Source organism: Hyla sarda, chromosome 13 (assembly GCF_029499605.1).
Source record: "Hyla sarda isolate aHylSar1 chromosome 13, aHylSar1.hap1, whole genome shotgun sequence".
Taxonomy (NCBI): Eukaryota; Metazoa; Chordata; class Amphibia; order Anura; family Hylidae; genus Hyla; species Hyla sarda.
In genome coordinates, this window is record NC_079201.1 from 25369807 (window position 1) to 25389894 (window position 20088).

The 20088-nt window shown below is 43.4% G+C and overlaps 1 protein-coding gene across 46 annotated transcripts in view; it reads left to right on the forward strand.

Moving 5' to 3' along the window:
- The window catches only part of LOC130297737 (general transcription factor II-I repeat domain-containing protein 2-like), a 1987867-nt gene that overhangs the window by 870510 nt on the left and 1097269 nt on the right, over positions 1 to 20088 (forward strand). Inside the window, exon 10 of one of the 46 annotated variants that reach the window (XM_056550582.1) lies at positions 146 to 280. The exons of the other annotated variants lie outside the window; for them this stretch is intronic. The gene's annotated coding sequence lies outside the window, so the exon portion shown is untranslated. Of the gene's footprint in view, positions 1 to 145; positions 281 to 20088 lie in introns of those variants that run through there. 46 annotated transcript variants of the gene reach the window in all.

Here is a 20088-nt window from a genome sequence, read left to right on the forward strand (position 1 = left end):
ATAGTACAATATACAATCTATGGAGTAGAGTTGAGCAATAGCCTTATGGAATGACAAGGGTATGGTGAGAGGAAACTAAAAGAACCAAAAGTCCACCATAAACATAATGTAGACTATAATGGAGCCCATCTTCTGCAATAAGTAGGAACAAGCACCGAGGTGGAGATTAAGGCTGCACTCTTCACCTGACTATATCTAGAGATTAGGACTGAGCCCCGACTGACCCCGAACTTTTGACATGTATGTATCAGACTTTTAGAGCTGGTGGTGCTCCCTGCAATAATGATAAATAATACTTCCTTAGTAGAAATAGGTGTAAAATACATCACAAAACATAAATAAGTCTTGACATTCACTCTAAACCATTTAACATGTTATTACCACAATAAAGATTTTTCCAGCCTTAAAGGTTTAGACTGTGGCATGTTTTCCACGTGGCTCTTCATGCAGGGATCAGAGTCCCTAGATATAGGCAAGGAGTCACTTACAATGAAAATGTTAAATATGCATACTTTACTACTCCTCTGCTTGAGAAAAAGACATGCTTTGTGGTTTGGCAGCTGTAGTCTCTCCACCAGTGCTGCCTCATCTTATCATTTGAGCACATTAAATGAAGCATATGAAGTGTGAAGTTTATATTTTTATTCACATCGTAACCCCAGATCTAATATATCACTCATCTCTTGATTCTTTCTTGGAAGCCTTGTTGCTGGTTTTAATTTTGTTTTCTGAGCACATCACTCCTGTTCTACACATAATAACCTATGTTCCAAAAAGCTAATAGGCTTATAACACGGACGCACGTACGACACTGCATTACTCACATGCATTAATCAGCCTACTCCTATAGATTGCGGTTTATGCATATATAGTCATTGAATGCATTGTAGTATTATAGAATAGGGATATTGCCACTGTTAATTTGCTGGTATATTAAGATGTTTGGGTTTGTACTGAGCAGGAATTATCAGGTTTATGAGATGTGAATGTTACGTTTCCTTACATCTAGGTTATATCTAGGTTGGTGCATATGTTTTCCATTAAGAAAAGCTGGACTGTTATGTTGTAGGTAAAAGCCCAGGAGTGAACTTTATGTGGTGCAATTTCTGTGCGGTTGTCATGCAGATGTTATGTTAGTAAATGGGATTCCATAGCTTTTCCCCCTTCTGTTCTTTATTATTGTGAGATGCTAAAGAAGTGGCAATGGAAAAACAGCAACGACCAATAGCCCTTCTTGTTTTGACTATTTACAACAGCACTTTTACCCATTCATATGTAACCCACTGCTCTATTGAATAGGTTGACGTGGTTATTAAAGGGGTGCTCTGCCCCCTGGACATCTTACCCCTATCCAAAGGATAGGGGATAAGATGTGTGATCGTGGGTCCTCACCATTGGGGACTCCCGTGATCTCAGCTGGGGCACCCCACTGTAATCACTGCACAGAGCAAACTCGCTCTGTGCATAATGACGGGTGATACAAGGGCCGGAGCATCGTGACGTCACAGCCCCCTTAACCCCTTAAGGATGCAGCCCTTTTTCACCTTAAGGACTGAGCCCTTTTTCGTAATTCTGACCACCGTCGCTTTACGCATTAATAACTCTAAAAACGCTTTTACCGAATATTCTGATTCTGAGATAGTTTTTTCGTGACCTATTCTACATTATTTTGGTGGTAAATTTTCGGCGTTACTTGCATCCTTTTTTGGTGAAAAATCCCAAAATGTCATGAAATTTTTGAAAATTTTGCATTTTTCTAACTTTGAAGCTCTCTGCTTGTAAGGAAAATGGATATTCCAAATAAATTTTATTTTTATTCACAAATACAATATGTCCACTTTATGTTGACATAAAAAAATGGACATATTTTTACTTTAAAAAAAAAATTAGAGGGCTTCAAAGTAGAGAGGCAATTTTTTAAAAATTTCATGAAAATTGCAAAATCTGAAGGGGCAGATGTTACAGAACTACAACTCCCAGCATACCTGGGCAGTCTAGGCATGCTGAGAGTTGTAGTTTGGCAACATCTGGAGGGCTACCGTTTGGGCACCACTAACAGTGGTCTCCGAACTGTGACCCTCCAGATGTTGCAAAACTGCAACTCTCAGCCTTTGGCTGTCTGGGCATGCTGGGAGTTGCAGTTTGGTACCCACTAGGAAGGGCAGCAGTAAATATCGCTTACTGCCCCCTTCCTACCCCCCCCCCCCCTCACCGTCATTTCCCTACCTGCTCCTGTCTCCAGCGATGATCTGCGGTCCCCACGCCATCTTATGGCCAGGTACCGGCCTCCATCTTCTCCTCCCATTTCTGGCCGTCATCCAGGGGTGCGCAGAACGGGGGGTTGCCATGGCAACCCACTGTCTTGCGCTGCCATTGGTCAGAATCAGTTCTGACCAATGGCAGGGGATAGGAGGAGATCGCAGCACTGCGACCTGACTCCTATCCCTCAGGATGATTGGGGCTGTCACTGACAGCTCCGATCATCCCTATTTTCCGGGTGATATGGTCACCAGAGACCCGATCAGCTCGGAATAGCAGAAAATCGCATGTCTGAATTGACATGCGATATTCTGAGATCGCCAACATGGGGATGTGCCAGGATGCCTGCTGAATGATTTCAGCAGGCATCCCGGTCCGGTCCCCAACCGGCTAGCGGCGGGGACCAGAATTCCCACAGGCGTATGCATACACCCCACGTCCTTAAGGACTCGGGATGCCGGGCGTATGCATACGCCCGGTGTCCTGAAGAGGTTAATGCAAGTCTATGGGAGGGGGCGTGATGGCCGCCACGCCCCCTCTTATAGACTTGTATTGAGGGGGCTGGCAGTGACATCACGTGGGGGCAGAGCAGTGACATCACAATGCTCTGGCCCCTGTATCGCCAGTCATTACGCACAGAGCGAGTTTGCTATGTGCAGTGATTACAGCGGGGTGCCGCAGCCGAGATCGTGGGGGTCCCGCGCGGGGCCCCCTGTGATCAAACATCTTATCACCTATCCTATGGATAGGGGATAACATGTCTAGGGGTGGAGTACACCTTTAAGCCTTTATATGTAATACACTTAGGGTAGCATTAATCATTATGATTGTGGCAGAAACGGGCAAAAATCACGTAAGAGATCTGTGCTTGAAAATGATGAAACTTTTATTAGTTTTCACCACGCTCACTGGGGGAGATTTATCAAAACCTATCCAGAGGAATAATTGCTGAGTAGTCCATAGCAACCAATCAGATCACTTGTTTTATTATGCAGAGGCCTTGTCAAAAAAGATAAAAGCAATCTGATTGGTTGCTATGGGAAACTCAGCAACTTTTTCTCTTGACAGGTTTTGATAAATCTCCCCCTCTTAGTGGGCAGAGCTTTGTGGTGGTGGCGGCCTGGGGGTATGGCTTCGCTCAGAGCTGCAGAGCTGGCAAAGATTTTAGGGAAAGTGCACAGGCAGCCCTAATGCGCAGGAATTTATGTAGTCACAAACCTCTGCATAAATCCTGCGAAGATGCCCCCATTATTTTACTAGGTAGGCAGTTTATTGCTACCTACACATTTCAGTTATCTTTCCTGCAAGTGACCTGCATACAAATGTGACTAGCAACCAGTAGAACCTGGTGGTCATTCATTTTTTAAGATCATGTTAAATTATTCCGTAAATAGCTCGATCCTTTATTGTTTTTCTCCAGGAAAAGTGACACCATTTACCCTATTCAATGGAAAGGTGCTTTATAGTACAAATGATTTCTATGGACGTTTAGCCTCATAGTATTACATAAAGCTACAGTAGCTCAACACATTTTTCTTGTTGTTTTTGTTTTTTCTCTGTTAATTAAAGAGTAGCTCCCACCATCCTATTTTTTTTTTCTGTCCCTGCCTATTACCAATCTATCCCTAACCCCCTCCCTGCTTTTAATTTTTATTTTTCCTATATTAAAAATGCCTTTTGTCTGCCTGGTAGTGTGCTCACTACCAGGCAGACTTCCCCAGCAGGCACCACGTCACTGATGCCTGCTGGGGGGGACTTCCGCCCTTAGTTCATCTACACAGGGTGCCTCCAGCTGTTTCACCACTACAACTCCCAGCATGCCCTGCCATCTATTGGCTGTCAGGGCATGCTGGGAGTTGTAGTATTGAAACAGCTGGAGGCACCCTGTGTAGATAAACTATTAGCTAGTTACATGCGGCGCTGCGGCGCTAGCCCGTCCCCTCCGTCTCCCTCCCCACCGCGCCATACCCCGTTCCCTCCATCACAACCCCCCCCCCCCGCATACCCCGTTACCTCCATCACAAACCCCCCTCCCGCATACCCCGTTCCCTCATTACACTTACTGCAGAGTCCGGCAGCGGGCGTGCAGGGACAGCGGCGGCGACGAGGCGGCGGCGGCGATGTGCGGGAGGAGTGGCCTCCCAGCGAGTGGCCGGGAGCCAATGCGCTCGCTCCCTGCCTGTCTGATTGACAGGCAGGGAGCGAATGCAGCTTAACTGAAAAAGGACTGATTGCCAGGCCAAAATCAGTCCTTTTTAAGGTGTGACGTCACGCCAGGCTGCAGCCGGCCACTAGGAGGGAGACCTCTAGTGGCCGGTTTTCAAATGTAAATTAAACCATTTTACTTTAAAAAAAACTTTTATAAAAGTATATTAGAGATATGTTGTAGTACATAAGTACTACAACATATCAAAAAATAAAGTTGGTGACAGTGCCCATTTAATAAAGTTTGTTCCTCCATGAAATAAGCTTTTGACCTTCTGAATGCAAATGATAATGGCACTGCTAAAGGGTGTGTTACTATGCAAGAAGAAGATAGTGAACACAAGAAATGCTTCTGTCTCTTGTTGGGCGGCTGTCTAGTGAGCAAAAGAACAGCAGAGCTGTGTTGTATGTGATGACAGTAAGTAGTTACAGTACTACCTTACAACTTATAATATAGAGGCATGTAGACAGTTGTAAATAGAAGCAATGCCAGTGAAAGAGGAGAGAAATTGTTCTTAATAATCTAATCCTGCCCACAGTAAGCCCTTTTAGCATCAAAACAAAGGTGCAGCACAGAGCTGGTTGAGACAGCTGGTTAAATATCTAAAGTGCTTTTTATCCTTGATGGTATCACATGATAAGTATTAGGACACATAAAAGTATATTCAGTATAAATGTAGAAAACCCCATTAGTACTAAAAACGAGGCATCGTGTACTTGTCTTTACCATTTTATGTATGAATAGCTGCTGCATCACTATTGATACTAAGCAACTGGACAACAATGTTCCTGAAAGTCCACGCCATGTACAGTATATTACAGTAATGTGTCTACAACCCTGAGATTGGTAATTTCCAATGCACTTTTAACACCTCTAAAGCACTATTGTTTGGAAACGGCAGAATTGTTCAAGATCAATGGGGTGTGAACAGCAAGTACCGGAAACACTTATTAAGCCCCATTCATGCTGCTCCATGCAGAACATTTTGATATTATTTCAGGAAAGCTAATGAAAGTGAATTTGTTTGAATATTTTCCTGCCCTTATCCTATAATCATGTAAGTCTGTTTTCTTTGAAGTTCTCCGAAGTGTAAACCCTATGTAAAGGTCAAAATGAATATGATACACACAGTGTATGTTTTAACACTTTACTGCTTGTAGTAACTGGTCCATCACTATCTTACTTCCATCAGGTATTACTTACTCTTGAATCACCAGCATATTGACTTAAAGGGGTATTCCAGGCAAAACCTTTTTTTTTATATATCAACTGGCTCCGGAAAGTTAAACAGATTTGTAAATTAAAGGAATATGGATACCGCTCTCACCAGCGCCGGACACCTCTTGCACCTGTGCTGCGGACTGCCGGCACCGCCTCCGGCAACTCCTTATGCTAGAAAGAACTCCGTCCGGCACCAAGGTATGAGGTAAAAAAGGCTTGTCTTTATTTATTTCACTGCAGGATACATACAGATAAAGATGTCTGACGCGTTTCGCCCTTTGCAGGGCTTAATCGTAGACTAATACATCTCATAACAAACACGATTAAAATACTGAGCGGTCCGGTCACATGACCTACCGCATCATCACATTAAAATTACATGGAAGAACTGGATACCTGGATAACACATGGATCAAACCCTATTTGGAAAAACCTGAGGTAACTGTCTACGAGCTAATTCACACCATCCTATTTGGTCGTTATTCCTGTGTGAGAATTTTTATCCTAAAGTTATACGGATATAGCTGTACACCTAATTCATTTGATAATCCCTAATATTAAATACAATTGGTATGAAACAAAAGGGCCATGTATAGAACCATATCACTTATAAAATGCTAGAAACACCAAAATAACTAATACTATTTGAGATCTAATTTAAAGGCTATAAGGTATTTCTGAGATAGTGCCATATTTACTCTTATTTTCTGTTATTCTAGATATTAGAGCCTGTAGTGATTTTACTGATAGAAATGGATTCTACATATATTCATCATACAGAATAGAAATGTGGATGAGTATAAGTAATGCTCAGCACATATTATTTTATTAATTCTTATATGTGAATGTATTTGTCAATCAAGGGATACTAGATTTTATTAATTTTATTAATTCTTGTATGTGAATGTATTTGTCAATCAGGGGATACTAGATTATAATATTAGCTATAACGATATATGTTTGTGATTTTATAGTTGCTAATATATATTTCCTAATTTCATAATTATATATATTTTACTTTCTATATTCATATTTTTATTATTATTATATTGTTATTACTATCTCAGAAATACCTTATAGCCTTTAAATTAGATCTCAAATAGTATTAGTTAATTTGGTGTTTCTAGCATTTTATAAGTGATATGGTTTTATACATGGCCCTTTTGTTTCATACCAATTGTATTTAATATTAGGGATTATCAAATGAATTAGGTGTACAGCTATATCCGTATAACTTTAGGATAAAAATTCGCACATAGGAATAATGACCAAATAGGATGGTGTGAATTAGCTCGTAGACAGTTACCTCAGGTTTTTCCAAATAGGGTGTGATCCATGTGTTATCCAGGTATCCAGTTCTTCCATGTAATTTTAATGTGATGATGCGGTAGGTCATGTGATCGGACCGCTCAGTATTTTAATCGTGTTTGTTATGAGATGTATTAGTCTACGATTAAGCCCTGCAAAGGGCGAAACGCGTCAGACATCTTTATCTGTATGTATCCTGCAGTGGAATAAATAAAGACAAGCCTTTTTTACCTCATACCTTGGTGCCGGACGGAGTTCTTTCTAGATTTGTAAATTACTTCTATTAAAAAATCTTAATCCTTCCAATAGTTATTAGCTTCTGAAGTTGAGTTGCTGTTTTCTGTCTAACTGCTTTCTGATGACTCACGTCCCGGGAGCTGTCCAGCTCCTATGGGGATATTCTCCCATCATGCACAGCTCCCGGGACATGACATCATCATTGAGCAGTTAGACAGAAAACTTCAGAAGCTAATGACTATTGGAAGAATTAAGATTTTTTAATAGAAGTAATTTACAAATCTGTGTAACTTTCCAGAGCCAGTTGATATTTAAAAAAAAGTTTTTGCCTGGAATACCCCTTTAAGCATGCTAGCTATCTGGTTCTATAAGGTTTTTCATAGGTTTGCGGTACCTATACTATGGAGTGTTGTTGAGGGTTAGGGGTGGACTGACAACACTCAGGGCCCCTGGACCAAATAACTCAAGACCCACCTACAAGACTCCACCCCTGGCTCCACCTCTTTCCCACCCTTTATCCCACCCAAACACTTCCTCATGTCCCTCAAGGGGTGTGTCTTATTATTGGAATGATTTATTCAGAGAGGGGTTTGTGGGGGTGTGGCTTGTCTCTATGGACCTTACAATTAGGACAATGCAGAGGGAGAGGATAGCCCACAACAGCCATTAAAGTTTTTATTCAGCACAAATTTTAATCCAGACCAGACCTGCATAATTCAGACCCCAGAATCAGACCCCAGTATAACCCTCCTGTATAATACAGACCCCAGAATCAGACCCCAGTATCAACCCCCTGCATAATACAGATCCCAGAATCAGACCCCAGTATCAGGCAGACCACAGAATCAAACCCAAGTATCGCACCTCCCTGCCAACATAATGCAGACCCCAGGATAAGAAACCAATATCAGACCCCCAATTTTTTTACAGACCCCCCTGCATAATACAGACCCAAGAATATACCAATTGCCAAGAGGAAAGCACGTAATAAGTTTTTACTATGTAAAACTACAGCTGCCAGTATGATCTAAGCAGTGATAAGGCAGGGAGCTGTTAGTTCTGCAGTACAGCATTGGGACAAAGTCAGACAGAATACATCATATCATTGACACCCAAGTGACGTCTTCTCTGATTGAGGTAATTTACTTTTCCTTTTCTTCTCTATCTGGCCATGACGACTTCTCCCAGCCATGACTCATCGCCACAGAATCTACCAGACAAACATTTTAGGCTCCTTGATCCAGCACTATCCCTACCTCTACACAAACTCTGTTTTTCCCTATACAGTAATAGTGTCAACTTTGTGCTCCTATATAGCAGCTAAGCAACCTCTGTGTCCCCATATAACACCATAGATATGGGTAGACCCCATGTATATAGGACGAACCCCTCCCCCTTCATGTATAATGTATATAGGCAGACCCTCCTCACATATATAGGCAGACCCCACACCTTTTGTATATATGCAGAACCCATCCCCCACCACATGTATATTGGCAGAACTCCCCTCCTCGACACCCCACCCCATGTATATAGGCAGAACCCCACTGCCCTCCCAATGTATATAGACAGACCACAACCCCCATCCCATGTATATAGGCAGAACCCAACAGGGGAAGGGTAAGGTATTACTTACCTGCTTACACTGCTGTGCTGCTAACAAGACCGGTCAGTCCACCCCTGCTGGGGCTTGGAACTTGTACTTCCAAAATTGTAGAATTTAATAATAGCAATAATAATAATTTCAGCAGCCCTTTACATTTCAATGGGATCAAATACAGACAAAAATCAGACATTGCAAAATTATCCACTAATGATTCAAACAATAGGAGGGAGGGCTTACAGCCTATGAGGAATAGGGTGGAGACAAAAGGTTGTGCAGTAAAATAACATGCACCGAGAGGACATGTAGAAGGACAGTATTGCTCCTGCTGTTACCTGTCCTCCCACTGCCTGTAGTTTTACTGCACAACTAAAATAAATTATGCTATGATCCACAGACAAGTAAGATAACTTCTTGGGAAGTCAATAAGGTGCACTAGTCAATAGTAAAGAGGCTTTATTTACCGTATTTTTTGCCATATAAGACGCACTTCTTCTTCCCCAAAACTAGGGGGGAAAGTTGGTGCGTCTTATATGGCGAATACACACACCTATCGCGGCAGTCCCTGCGGCCATCAACGGCCGGGACCTGCGGCTAATACAGGACATCACTGATCGCCGCCGCGTCTGAAGGGAAAGTGACTCTAACCTGGCTGTCGGGCTGTTCGGGACCGCCGTGGTGAAATTGCAGCGTCCTGAACTGCTTACAGGACACCGGGAGGGACCTTACCTGCCTCCTCGGTGTCTGCTCCGTGCCGGGATCCCCTGCATGGCCGGCGCTCTACTTCAACATCATCACGTCGTTGCGCATGCCGTCCCGTCATCCAATAGGAGCGGCGTGCGTAGCGACGTGATGACGGCGACGGATAGCGTGGATCCCGGGGAAGAAGACGCCCGGAGATGCGGCGACAGCGATGGAGCGACATCCAGGGCAGCGGTGACGGGTCCGGAGCGGCTGGGACACGTGAGTACTACCTCCTATCCAGTGGTCTTCAACCTGCGGACCTCCAGATGTTGCAAAACTACAACTCCCAGCACGCCGTTGGCTGTCCGGGCATGCTGGGAGTTGTAGTTTTGCAACATCTGAAGGTTCGCAGCTTGAAGATCACTGTTGGGTTCAGTATCTTTTTTTTCTAGATTTTGCACCTTTAAAATTGGTTCCGTTTTATATGCCGGTGCGTCCTATATGGCGAAAAATACGGTATACAATAGTTTTGCTTTTTTATTATTAATTGGGTAGATCACGAAAAGGCAAGTAATCCAGTCACTAACTAATCTCTGAATGTCTAAAATGCATAGAGCATAGGAAACATTGCTAAATGAGGGTGGAGGATAGCATAGCGATAGTAGAGATGACTAATAAGGGAATGTCATCTGCCTGCCTAATGTTTTGCGCATTTCAAAGAACTGGTGCAGCATGAGCAAAGTCTTGGGTATGGGATTGAGAGGTTCGGATTATGGAATGTGTTAGTTTTGTATTATTAGCAGAGCGTAAAGCAAACATGGAAGGATAGACAGAGATAAGGGAGGATAAGATAGAAGGTGCAGGACTGTGGAGAGCCTTGTTGGGAAGACGTTTATATTATACTAGGCAAATAGCCGGTGTTTCCTAGTCTTTCTACCTAAACTTTGTGGGACAGGAAAAGCAACGTGTAAGCATGCTGTTGTCCTCATATCCCAAGCTCATAACTTGTCCTCAAATCCCTACTTCATATCCCTCCTTATATCCCATCCTCATATATCGACCTTACATCCTGTCCTCATATTCCAACCTTATATCCTGCAATCTCTGCTGTCTTAAAGGGGTATTCCAGGCAAAACCTTTTTATATATATATATATATATCAACTGGCTCCGGAAAGTTAAACAGATTTGTAAATTACTTCTATTAAAAAATCTTAATCCTTCCAATAGTTATTAGCTTCTGAAGTTTTCTGTCTAACTGCTCAATGATGATGTCACGTCCCGGGAGCTGTGCATGATGGGAGAATATCCCCATAGGAACTGCACAGCTCCCGGGACGTGAGTCATCAGAGAGCAGTTAGAAAACAACAACTCAACTTCAGAAGCTAATAACTATTGGAAGGATTAAGATTTTTTAATAGAAGTAATTTACAAATCTGTTTAACTTTCCGGAGCCAGTTGATATATAAAAAAAGTTTTGGCCTGGAATACCCCTTTAAGACAAAAAAAAACACCCTCACATTAGGTCATGAGTTAGGTTTGATTTAATTTTACTATATTTTAGTTGACATGTAAGTAATATATGTACTAGGTTTCATCGAAATAGCCAGCTGGAACATACATAAATGTTAAATTTTAAATATATATAGTTGAATGGGCAACCAGTGCACTGTGCAGTTACTGACACATGACAAAGTGTCAGTGTTGTGGCTGGAGAGGAAGACGAGTCTTCCTGTTGTATTTAGGATGGAATAGAGAAGGGAGAGTTTAGAGAAGAGAAGATCAATTGGAAATGAGTTACAGTAGTCAAGGCTAGAGCAAATCAGAACAAGAATAAGCATTTTAGCTGTTTCAGTCAGAAAAAGGGCAAATTCTGCTGATGTTTTTTTAGGTGACAAGATCATGAAAGGAACTAAATATAGGGAGTGAAAGATAGTTCTGTATCTAGCATACCGTATTTTTCGTCGTATAAGACAAACTTTTTCTTCCCCAAAACTGGGGGGGAAAAGTTGGTACGTCTTATACGGCAAATACACATTAAAACCGTCCGGGACCCACGGCTAATACAGGACATCACCGATCGCGGTGATGCCCTGTATTAACTCTTCAGACGTGACGATCAAAGCTGACCGCTGCGTCTGAAGCGAAAGTGACACTAACCCAGCTGCTCAGTCGGGCTGTTCGGGACCGCTGCGGCGTCCCGAACAGCTTACAGGACATCGGGAGGGACCTTACCTGCCTGCCTCCTCGGTGTCTGCTTCGTACTGGGATCCCCTGCATGTCCGGCGCTCTCCTTCGTCGTCATCACGTCGTCGCGCACGTCGTCCTGTCATCCAATAGGAGCGGCGTGCGTAGCGATGTGATGGTGGCGACGGAGAGTGAGGATACCGGGCAGCAGAGACGTTCCGGAGCGACGGGGGTCACCACGGGGACGGGGCGACAGCGATGGAGGAGACATCAAGGGCAGCGATGACGAGTGGTGACGGGTCCGGAGCGGCGGGGACACGTGAGTACTACCTCCTATACCAGTGGTCTTCAACCTGCGGACCTGCAGATGTTGCAAAACTAAAACTCCCAGCATGCCGGGACAGCCAACGGCTGTCCGGGCATGCTGGGAGTTGTAGTTTTGCAACATCTGCAGGTCCGCAGGTTGAAGATCACTGTCCTATACTTTACATTGTATTTGGTTCAGAATCTTTATTTTCTAGATTTTTATGCTTTCAAATTGGGTGCGTCTTATATGCCGGAGCATCTTATATGACGAAAAATACAGGTAACCCCAAGACAACAGACATGCTGATCTAGTGCCAGTCCAGTGACATATAGTAGGCGACCCAGCAAAGGCTGATTTTGAGACCTTGACCTCCTCAAACCAACTCTGGCAAAGCCCCCCTAAAAGCATTGTGTTAATGTTACTTTATATTTATTAACTCACTTTATCAATGTAGCAATTCCCTGTTGCATAGCAAGAAATTACATATTCTTATCTTTTGGTTTCACAAGCAGCTGGAACATTTCTATGGTCACCGAAGAGCTACTAGGTGACAGTTTTGTTGCCCTTGGACTCCAAATACATTTTATTGTATCAACATAAAATGCAACATTTTCAGATAAGAGGATAGTGATGAGAACGTGAGCATTTGGAAGGAAACCAACAAAGTGCAAGATTATGAACACACAAGGTTGGGATTCAATACATGGTGTGCATTATACAAAAACATAAACAGTAGTAGTAGCTTCTGAAACCTGTTAGATCACTGAAAACTTTGTTTAGGAAACACATAAGACAGTCATGTTTGAAATCTAATGCAAATAATAAATGTGGTGTTGGCTGCAGCAAGCCATCAGATTCTAACCATCCAGGAAGATTATTAAGAACACTCATGTTCCTTTGGACTAGTTTCTTTAAATGAATGCCTTTTTTACCACGCACTGTAGCTTTCAGCTTACCTGACTGGACCCTGTACTCATAGGCATATGCAAGCCAACACCCTCAGGGATAATGGACATAGGAAAAGGTTGTCCAATGCTGGAGTGTGCAAATAAAATCTCATGCATAGATACATTTGTGGTGCCTTGGGGGGGGGGGGGCGGGGTGTATGGCAGCTGAGGTGCTGCTGTGAGGTATATCACGGTTATAATTAACTCTTGTCAGTCGTGACGCCAGGGTGAGGGTTAGATACTGTATGGCTTGGCCTATCGCCACCCTTCCCAAGAGCGATAGGTAGATGCAGAATAAAGTATTGTCCGCAACCAGAGCTTTGCTGAAAACGTGTGTAAACTTTACTGAAGATTTTCTGTAACATGCGAACATAAACAAGTCTTTGTAACAGAGTCTATGAACAACTTAGCTTAGATTGACAGTTGGTTGGGACTTGAGTAAGTTCCTCAGCTTGTAGGGATTTAGTATGCGCAGATCCGCTGGATTTAGGGTTATGTTTAGGTCCAGGGTCCTTGCCGATATTTGCAGGGAGATTTAGAAGAACTCACTTAGTGAATCAGCCGAGGCTGCAAGGCTTTGGCCTAGTAATTGTCGTTGAAAGTTACGGAGGTCCTACCTCATTCAGTGACAGCAACCCAAGAGAGCGAATAATGGCCGCAGGTCCCTTATATGGGCAGGGGCTGGCCGTTTTAGGATTGGTCCACACCATCTGTCAATCAGCTTTACAAGGCATTGTGGGTATCACATGTCCCATGAACCTCCAAAGGTCCTTTTTACCTACCATAGAGACTAAACATCATCACGTGACCCCTGCGACGCTAGCACAAGTTAAGTACACTTTTTATATACATTTATTTACATTTACGTGAATAATATATTAACTATTTAAGGGGTGACTAGGGGAGGACAAGACCTGAGGACCCCACGGTTCCTAGGAACTCTGACTTTGGGGACCACTACCAAGGTACGGTATGTAATACGGTACCGGGACACCACACATTGGAGGTGTTGCCTATATCAACCAAGAAGCTTTCAACCCTATCTTTTTGCCCAAATTAGGAACCAAAAGGCCGCAATCTATTGTTAAGATGTCATACACATTCGGTTAAAGTATGCCAAATCTTGATTTTTGAGTATTCAGACTATGCCCTAAATGCAGATGCCAGGAGGAAGAGAATTGGGCATTTTGCTTTTCAACATGCCCAACACTTTGAAAACTTTTGTTCTCAAGTTTATTTGCCACTGACAGGAGTTTTTCTTTGTTGTTTTTTTAAAGGCTAAAGTGTAATTAACGAAAACTAGAATTATAAATTAGAAACTTATATATCTCTTTCCTGCTTAATCCACTTCTGGCTTTGGCTTAAAAAAAAAAAAAAATTGAATGAAAAACTACCAAGAAAACTACCACAAAAACTGTGTGTGTAACCCCCTTAGCTGTGTGTGGAACCCCCTCTAGCAGATATGTTGCCCAAAGCAATGTACTTTTTTCAGTGGAGTATCAAACCCTTCTGTTGAATCTGAAAGAAGGGAAATAAGTAAATACTTTTGAAATGAACAGTTGCCGGTTTTGCTACAGATTCCCATGAGAGAATTTCTGAGAGAATTAGGTATGTTGCAGATACAGCATCATGTGAGATTTGTAAAATTTTATCCACTTGCCTGCTGTTGTATTCCTCTGTGAAGAAAATTGACAGCATTTCCATTCTGTCTAAATTTATCTTTATGATAGGATAGGTCATGACTAGTTATTTTTTTTTCAATTTTCATTTCAATTGGTTTCCATTTAATTGCGATCAAATTCATTTCAGATTCAAAGGCCGATTCAGATTAGCCTTACGCCTACTAGGTCAGGAACAGAGCACTTAGCCTAGTCAATGTAAGGAGTTACCGTATTTTTCGCCCTATAAGACGCACCGGCATATAAGACGCACCCAATTTTAAAGGTGCAAAATCTAGAAAAAAAAGATTCTGAACCCAACAGTGATCTTCAAACTGTTGGCTGTCCGGGCATGCTGGGAGTTGTAGTTTTGCAGCATCTGGAGGTCCGCAGGTTGAAGACCACTGGTATAGGATGTAATACTCACGTGTCCCGCCGCTCCGGACCCGTCACCGTTCGTCACCGGTGCCCTGGATGTTGCTCCATCGCTGTGATGGCGTCCCCGACGCCCAGGAAGTCTTCTTCCCCGGGATCCACGCTCTGCGTCGCCGTCATCACGTCGCCATTATCACGTCGCTATGCACGCCGCTCCTATTGGATGACGGGACCGCGTGCGCGACGACCTGGTGATGTTGAAGGAGAGTGCGGGCCATGCAGGGGATCCTGGCATGGAGCAGACACCGAGGAGGCAGGTAAGGTCCCTCCCAGTGTCCTGTAAGCTGTTCGGGACGCCGCAATTTCACCACGGTCAGCTTTGATCGCCGCGTCTGAAGGGTTAATACAGGGCATGACCGCGATCGGTGATGTCCCGGCCGTTGATGGCCGCAGGGACCGCCTGGATAGATGTGTATTCACCGTATAAGACGCACCAACTTTTCCCCCCAGTTTTGGGGAAGAAAAAGTGCGCCTTATAGGGCGAAAAATACGGTATATAGCAATGCACAGCATCTCTGTCCTCTATGCAGTTTCCATGGTGCCCTAGGCCATACTCTATGCCTAGTTTTACAGTTTGTGTTTGAGTGATGGAGGAGGTGTTCAATGGTAAGCCTGCTGGGTCTAATTTTTTATGGCCACCCTAGATCTTGCAGGACCTGTATATGGTCTTTACTTTCTATTTGCCCTGTAAGTCTTCTATTAGTTTACAAGCTTTGTTTTGCCACTTCTTATGCCAGTCTTATTTAAAGGGGTTCTCCCTTTAAATAATACTGGCATAAGAAGTGGCAAAACAAAGCTTGTAAACTAATAGAAGACTTACAGGGCAAATAGAAAGTAAAGACCATATAGGGGATAAGATGCCTTAATGCGGGAGTCCCGCTGCTGGGGATCCCCGGGACCTTGCACGCGGCACCCCGTTTGTAATCAGCTATCACGCCCCCTCCCGTAGGCTTGCATTGAGAAGTGGAGCGTGACGTCACACGGGGGCGGAGGCGTGACATCACGCGCCGCCGGCCTTGTGGTCGTCGGTAATCAGACCCGGAGTGAACACGCTTCGGGGACTGATTACAAACGGGGTGCCGCGTGCAAGATCCCGGGGGTCCCCAGCGGCGGGACTCCCACGATCAGGCATCTTATCCCCTATCCGTTGGATAGAGGATAAGATGTCTAAGCACCGGAGAACCCCTTTAACAGTCTCTTCATTTGCTCACATCTTCCAGAAAATACTTCTTTCCAACTGCAGATAGATTTACTTTGCCCATCTTCTGCAGTTGGAAAGAATTAAGGAAAAAGCCAATCATGTTTTCAGTCTCAAAATGGGCTACGGAGTGCAGCCAGGAGCTAATTTTTTTTTCCCTGAAAGTCAATCCTTTGTAATGTTTTCTAGCTCTAATGGGATAACTCAACATGCTCTTCAGTGGAGATGGCTGATTTTAGTATGTTTGTGTATGTGTCCAATAACTTCGTCACATCAGACAGTTGTGCAAATTACAGCAAAGCGAAGATTAATTCTCGCAGCAACCTCAGAGCATTAAGGAAGGAATTTAGCATTGTGGAACATTATTAATCTACTATTTTGTTTAACTTCCCATCAGGGCTCTTTGTACTAACTGCCTCCGTCTGCTTCAGATCTCCACACATCTTTGCTATCCAGTCACATAAATCACTAGTTGTAGACTGAAACTAAATGCAGATTTTTACCTCAAGCTGGGTAAAGAATTAACCCCTATATAGCCACATTTATTCTACTTTGACACATTATTCCTAAGGTAACAGTAAAAAAAATAGAAATGTTATTGAAAATCGGGAGACTGGTGAGTAGACTGAGCTAGCTTTAGGTTTGTTAAACACCCTTCATGTGGTATACTAAATATTAAAAACAAACATTATATTGGTAAACATACAATTGCCATAAGGTGCCCAACATTATGGCCCTCATTTACTATTGCAAACCCGACATGTTTTGTCGGGTTGTGCGCCAGATTCTGTCGCATTGCGCCAGAAATTCTGTCTTCGCCAGAATCTGCGCCACAAATTCTGTCTGCGCCAGAATTTGCGCCAGAATTTGCGCCAGAATTGAAGAAACCCCGACTAACTCTCCATTTTGCTAAGAAAACCCCGGAAAAGGGCGTGGCCACTGGGAAAAAGGGTCGTGGTCTCCGAAAAGGGGCGTGTTCCCGACATTTTCACTAAAACCCAACATATTTACTAAGGTTTCCACATAAAATGTGGTGGATTTGAGCTGAGGAAAACCCTACAGATCAGAGCAGGTGTAAAAAAAGCAAATTGTAGGGAAAGTGGAAAATGTAGGGAAACCTTAGTAAATACCGTGGAAAATAAATTGTAGGGAATTAAAACCCACAAAGAAACCTACACTCCACTCTTAGTAAATGAGGGCCTATGTTTTTATATATTTTTTATTCATTTAGGCAGTCGTCTGCTGTCACTTGAGCAGTTTCTGCCTCCCGGCGGACATAGGCTTCCGTTACCTTTGGTGTCCATGGTCCCAGCTGTGCTCCTCCCAGCTATCTCGCCACCCGTCTTCCTGCTGCTGTTTCACTATTGGCTCATAGGGTCAAAATTTGCCTCCAATCTATGAGGCTCTGTATAGTACGTGCAAGTTGCTTCCTCTGTGCATGACCCATCCTGTTGGCTACAAATCTGCACTGCCTGCTGTAACCAGTTTGCCTGTATCTGACTATGTCAGTGAGCTTCCTTTCTGTACCGCGAATATGCCGGTTTCCTTGGTGCCTTGCACAGGTGTCTCTTGATCCACACCAGGACTACTCTCAAATGTGATGTACAGTGATGAAGTTCATTCAATGATTAGCTGCAAATTTTTACACCAGCCCTGACCCCATTGCCTGCCTCTTCTGTGTGCAGATTATGTCCTGTGTGATATACATTTGTTCTCCTGTGTATACGATCTGAAACCCCTCACAAGAAGACAGGCTGCATTTGTATTGGATATGAGACTTCATGGTGCAAGTAACAGTACAGAAGTTCTATGTTATTGATCTATCACTTACTGCACTAGATAAGAGGAAAGCAGGTGCAGGGATGAGACTCCTATCTCTGCCTTTGCAAAGCATGGGAATTGTAGGCGGCACTAGGGGAAATCGAAATCAAGATGGCATACAATCCATAAACCAAACTAGCTATAAACAAGACATACAGAAGACTCTGATTATTCATATTTAATAATAACCCAGGCTGTTCTATATAAGCAAAAAAAAGTGGTGCTTTTTAATGTTTGTGTAGAATGCTCCTAATCACAGTTACAACTGCACATTCCTCTCTATTTTCATATGTGTTCATCTCTATGATAAGTGCAGGGGGAGCAGGGAACTGAACTGTGAGTGTTCACCCTTCTATTATAGCCAGGACAATGTTGAGTAACCCACAGGGATCTAGGTATCTAGCAATTAACACTACTACTGTCCTTCCCAAGAGGTCTTAAACTTTGCCATTTGCATGCCCTAGCCCACCATCTATCCCTACATTAACCCCTTCATTGTCCTAGACCACCAAATATTCTTATTTTTACCCCATCAATGCCCTAGATCACCAGTTATATTGACACTAACCCTTTCACCTCCCCAGATAACCAGGAATACAGAATTAAGCTCTTTCTATTTTTTTTTTAATAGCTGAGGTACGTGCTCTCTGTCACCCAAGTGCAAGAAAAAATGCACGAGGATGCGGTCCATCGCAAGCCCTTCTCCGAAAGGAGAGAGGCCCCCCAACAAACCTACCCTTTCCCTCCGGGCCAGAAGGCACCTGCAAGGGTCCGGGTTTGATGTCCCGTTTTGCTGAAGCTACAAAGGGACTGCAAGTCCTCCTGGAATCAACCTAGGCGTTAAAGGGGTACTCCACTGTAAAACATTTTTTTTTTATCAACTGATGCCAGAAAGTTAAACAGATTTGTAGTTAACTTCTATAAAAAAAATCTTACTCCTTCCAGTACTTATAAGTTTATGTATGCTCCACAAGAAGTTATTTTCTTTTTGAATTTCCTTTCTGCCTGACCACAGTGCTCTCTGCTGACACCTCTGTCCATATCAGGAACAGTCCAGAGCAGGAGAGGTTTGCCATGGTGATATGCTCCTACTCTAGACAGTTCCTAAAAAATAGATAGAGGTGTCAGCAGAGAGCACTGTGGTCAGACAGAAAGAAAATTCAAAAAGAAAATAACTTTTTGTGGAGCATACAGAAGCTTATAAGTACTATAAGGATTAAGATTTTTTAATAGAAGTAATTTACACATCTGTTTAACTTTCTGGCACCAGTTGATTAAAAATTAAAAAAACACTTTTTTTCCAGCGGAGTACCCCTTTAACCAAGGTGTCAGCCAAGGAGGAGTATACTGATGGTATCTCAGTCGAAGCCGAAATACCCAGGGTTGCTGGAAGGTAAGGAACCAGAAGGCCACACACACCTCCTCTAGACCGCCAGGAGGGACGCCCAAAAGGGCAACCGTACCCTGATCATCCTAGCGAACATAGACACAGCAAATGTGGCACAGTGAAAAAAAAGTAGACATACAAATAAATAAGTGGATGATGCAGTGAGTTACTGCTCGGTCTTCCATCTGGATCTATAAAAGTTTTCCGGATCCTAACCAGAAGGCCGGGATACCAAGGGTGAGTGCCAAGATTTAATACTATTGCCTGGATTCTATGTGGTCCCATAGATCAGGCTGATTTACAGCTTAACATTTGGACACTGTCACGATCACACTATCGGTCCAGCCGAGACGCTAGAGAGAGTGTGATGGTGCAAGGGTTAAAGCCGCCAGACCTCTGGGTATCCACTACTAGTCCCAGCAAGTCACCAAATTAACCCTTAGATAAACGTGTTTCCACCAGAGCTTCCTTCAGAAAGGTGAGCTCATATATTTAGAGATCAAAGACCAGAGCTGATTAACCCCTTAAGGACACATGACGTTCCATACGTCTCCATTTCCAAGTCCTTAAGGACACATGACGTATGAGAACGTCATGCGCTTTACCGGCCCCCCGCAGCCATCTTGAGCGG